General features: G+C 34.4%; 1 long non-coding RNA gene across 2 annotated transcripts; it reads left to right on the plus strand.

Annotated features, from left to right (window-relative positions):
• The first annotated feature begins 1,364 nt into the window (after window positions 1-1,364).
• Window positions 1,365-2,150, plus strand: LOC104220946 (uncharacterized). Of its 2 annotated transcripts, none has more exons than XR_011405931.1 (2): window positions 1,365-1,607; window positions 1,679-2,150. It is a non-coding gene; the product is annotated as an uncharacterized lncRNA (long non-coding RNA). The 2 variants fall into 2 exon arrangements; XR_709613.2 differs by having other exon boundaries at window positions 1,688-2,150.
• The last annotated feature ends 2,877 nt before the right edge of the window (window positions 2,151-5,027 follow it).

Consider the following 5,027-nt stretch of genomic DNA (forward strand, 5'->3'; position numbering starts at 1 on the left):
TTCAAATTGAAGTTGAAATAGTAGACAACTATATGTTATAAGGCAAACTAATTTTTAATTTCATCTTTTGCAAATATATATATATGTATGTGTGTGTGTCCAAATGCCTAGGATATTGTAACTGGGCAAAGATTACTTTTAGTTGCGGGCGAACTTTTACATTCGATAGTCGCAAAAGTATATAAAATTTTTTATATTTTTTTATATATAATATACAGGAATGTACATATATATCATTTTCGGCTATTATTTTGAAACCGCTACACAGTATTCTCTATTGCAATTTATCCAACGGAACGTGTCAATGTTAAATCATGGCCCAAAATAGTCGGCCCTAAAATCAAACACATACCAAAGATGACAAGAATGTCAAGTTTACAAGACAAGCCCAATACATATATAACTATGAATTCTCTGGCCCCACACTGGATTTTACGTTTGTAGCTTTCTGAAACGGTTTAATGTAAATTTTTTGTATATTAGAAGTGAGAAAAGTGAATTGTGTTGTTCAATGGTGAGCAAGAAATTACTTCAGCGTTGCATCCCTTTTTTCTCATTAACTTATTTCACTTGATTTACTCTCCTCTATAAACCTTACCTTCACCATTTTGCAATTTAGAACTCTCAACACGACTGCCTCACTTCTATTCCTACCCACACCATTATAACATTTAGATAATTAATAATGTGGGAGTTTACTTCTGTAAAACATTTTCTAATTAACCATACAAAAATATTATAATGTGAAAATTTCTTTTTCCCTAGTAACTTTTCCAACACTTTAAGTAAATGTGTTTTTTGTCGCCTACCTCATATTACTTAAGAAGGAAACATTGGAGGCTTTTAATGTTGCCAAAAATAGTTACAACCGCAAGCCAAACACATAAAAATATACATTGATTATGCATAAAATATGTATATTAAACATTGACATGCAAAAATATATATTTGCCTACTATTCTTTTGTGGAGCTGATATACTATATAGATTTTCCAATACTATCAGATGTGGTAAAAAATATTATTAGGGTATTCCATCCTCAATGTGTGTTAAATAACTCATGGAAAATGGCTAAAAATGTCCTAACGTATTAAAAATGGCTAAAAAATATCCTTTTCATTAACCATTGGGACTAGAAATACCCTCAATTTGGGCTCAAGTTTGCCCCTGAAATTTAACAGACTAGTCATGGTTAAATTTACACTTTAAATTTTCACGTGGCACATTGTAAGTGTGCAACGTGTATTAAACAATAAATAAAATTAAAATTCATCTTTAAAAGATATCCAAACCGACCCGCTGGCCCATAATATGTAGCTATAACCCATTTAACTAAAACCTAATAACGAGCGGTAAGTCAGCTTAAATACACAAATCCATTCCTTCTTCCCCATTTTTGCTTCTTTAATTAGGTAAATTTTCTTCTTCCACTTCTTTCTTCCAATTTTGTTTATCATAATCTACCGTTATCTTTGTATGAAAAGTTGTTCTTCTGTGATAGAATGTCCAAGAATTTTGTTTCCTCTCAAAGCTTAACCCAATCGAGTAGATGTAATTGCGGACAGGTTACGAGTCAGTTACGGCCAAAACTCCCATTAATTTATGGAGTAAGTAATATTTTTGCCGAGAAACTTGTAAGTTTATTTTAGTGTTTCGGATGATTTCATTAAAATTTTAGTTTGATAAGGTTGCATCTTGTGGCTATTGGTAATGGTGCGACGAAGAATTTTCACCCCATGTGGCATTGAGGATCAATAATTTGAGAGTTTAATTGGATGTTCGCCATGAAAGAAATAATTTGAAGAAAACGGTGACTGAAATGATGGCGAATTGTATATATTGGAGAAGAAAGTGCAGAGAATGAAGATTTTTTTGCTATTGTCGTGGTGTATATTTGTTGGTTTTGTAGCAGCTAACGTGATATAATGGTGATTAGTAGCTATGTAATATCCAGATTTAAAGCTATGTAAAAGTACAGATTTAAAGCTATAATTTTCATGTAATACTGGATATTTGAAGCTAAGTAGTTAGTATGTCAATTGAGGTATCTTAAAATACAAGAGGACTGTATCAATTTGTTTTTTACCAAGGTGTTTTGGTATGGAGACATTTTTGTGCAATGTGAAACTAAAAAATGGTTGTGTAACTACTCTCAAGTATGCTATTTTAAAATTTTCTCATGCATAGTCACTAGGCTTCTTAAATACCAGCAACTTGGTGATAATTTCAAATTGGCAAAATGGCCTCCTGACCACTTAAACTTGTACTCGATGGTCATGTCGGTAAATAAAATTTCAAAATTTTCATATGAACACTTCAACCTTGAGCATAAGTGAACTAATAAACATCTTCGACAGTTGAATCAATCTACATGACATCAGTTATTCCTAGCCAGTTGTTGTGCGTATAAGTCACGCCTCGCAAGAGCGTGAATGTTATTTTTTCAATACCCAACGGTAATAAACCCAAGGGTCCATCTATTTAGAGGATTTCTTGTTCCTCATTCGGCATACAACCTCCATTTTTGACTTATACAAACTCTAAATCTCTTCTTCTCTTCAAATTTTTTACAGATTCTGTGAGCACGTGATTTTTGCCACGCTTAAATTACTCCTATAAATTCCTTAGAATTAGGATTTTTCTTTATTATTTGAATTTTTAGGAACTCATTGCATGATTTTGTGTCTTGTTTGCAATTTTTTTTTTGTGCACTTTTAGTTGCCATAATGTATGAAAAAAGATACAAAAATAGTAGTTAATTAGCATTACTAAAATAAGAGAAAAATAACAAAAATAGTCTTTTACAATTTTAAATTTTACATTTTTTACATTTTTGATTTAGTTCCCTCTTAAAATAGGAACTAGTTAATTAGTATCATCTTAGATTTAATTTGGGTCATTTTTATTTTGCATAATAAAATCAAAAAAATAAAATAAAAAGAGATAATGAGTAAAATACACAAATAAATAAGAGAGGGAAAACAAAAGAAATTAAATAACAAGGAAAAGGAAATTGGGCTGTTACATTGAAGTAATTTTGAGCCCAAATACACGCCCACCCCTTTGGCCCAAACCAACCCCCAACCCAATCCCTGATCTAGTCCAGAGACGCCCAAAACGACGTCGTTTTGATGTCAATGGATCATGACCGTCCATACCTTCAAATCCAACGGCTCTCAATTAATATAGATTCTACGTAAAATTGTCCGAAAATTCGGAAAACCTAAAAGACATCCCCTTTCTTCCTCGTACACTCTCTGTAACTCCGCCGGAGCCGCCGCCGCCGGCGAACACCACCATCGTCGTTCACTCCCAAAATTACACCCCTGATTCCCCTTTGCCTCCTCTGTCCGAATCCATAATCCATTTCTCTCAAATCTCATCCCAGGCCTTCGAATCTTAAATCTAAATTCTACGGCCAAGACGTTACTTATCCCAAATCGATCCAAATTAACACCACTAGACCGCCTGAGCCTCCTCTACCCAACCCCCCTAACCGCGTCCTTCGAATCTTGCCGGACTTGCTCGAATCTTCATTTAAGTTTTTTCGACCAAAACCCATATCGCCCCAAAAACGTTCAAATTGATACCATAGGGTCGCTGGGCTTCCCTCATGAGGAATTTGTCATCAGTAGGGCTCAAACATCACCGGAAATGGTCATACTGTGAGTTCGAGAGTTGGCCGGATTTGCTTCTGTTTAGTAAGTTTCTGCTAATTGTTGTTTAATTTTGTCTTCATGATTGATGCATGTTTTCACTTAGGCACATACGCTGATCTCTGCCTTCATCTCTTCTTTTAAGTTTCGTGCCTTTTCTTTTCTTGAGTCGTCCATGCTAATTAGGGTAAAGTCTGTATTAATTCATGTGTCTTAAATTGTTTAGCTTAGTTTAGTCGGGTAAAATAGTAAACAGTTTTTCTGATTCATTTTAGTTTGAACTCTTAGGATCCATTCATAGTAATCCTGTTATGATTAAGTTTGTGCTTCATGATTACAAGCATTATTTTACTTGTGTTAGTGTGTTCTGCAGTAGCTGGTTTCATTGGTTAAATTCTAGTTATTAGTTAAACATTAGATTAGCTTTCTTATGGAATGTTCACTGATTTGATAGAATGATCTTAGCATGGTTGGTTCATTCTGATTGCTAAGAAGTCTTATTAGTTTAGGAGAAGTAGTTATAGCTGTCTTGGTTGATAATTAACTATTAGTTTAGTCAAAGAGTTGGGTGTTAATTGTAGTTCTAGCTCAATCCCAGGGGTATTTGGGTATTTAGGGCTGGGCAGAAGTGTTGTAGATTATACCTGAAACTCCTAGAACCTTCTAGATAGGGGGTAAAGTTAGAATTTCAGAAAATGAGTATACTTACTTGAGTCACAAGTCAACAAATAAGGGGTAAAAACTTAAAGTAAGGAGGGACTAAAACAAAACCAAAAATCTGATTGCTCACCTCATTTGTTGCCTATAAAAGGCATCACAAAGGCCTGGACACGAGGTCAGCTTCAGCCATCAAAGATTCCCACTAAAAGCCCTCTCTCCCTCTCTCTAAATTTCAGATCTGCATTTGAAATTCAAATATACAAAAATACAAAAACATCAAAAAACAGAAAAACCAAAAACATTTCACTGTTTCATTGCCTGTTTTAGTCATTTTCAAATTCCTCTTTGGTTCTCTTGATTCCTGCTCTAAGCTCGAGTTCTAAAAGCTTTTGGAGGTGTTTAGTGACTTGTTAGAGTGAATTTGGGGTTACTTAGTTTGGATTTCGTTTGAGTTTTGTTCCAGTGAAGTTCTAGGGCATTTTAAGTTCAATCTCGGTTAAATTTGGGTGCATTCGAGTGATTTTTCTGGGTTGTGATTCAATTTCTGGGTTGTGCATTTGCTGCTGATTGGTTATCTCTTGGTCTGTTGTTTGCTATCTACTGCTGCTGGTTTACCTCTCCTTCTTCTCAATTTCAAATTCAGGTACACACTCAAATTCACGGCTGAGGTAATCACAAATTGGACTGGAATGAGTTGATATTCAGATCTGC

This window comes from Nicotiana sylvestris, chromosome 3 (genome assembly GCF_000393655.2).
Source record: "Nicotiana sylvestris chromosome 3, ASM39365v2, whole genome shotgun sequence".
In the NCBI taxonomy this organism is placed as follows: Eukaryota; Viridiplantae; Streptophyta; class Magnoliopsida; order Solanales; family Solanaceae; genus Nicotiana; species Nicotiana sylvestris.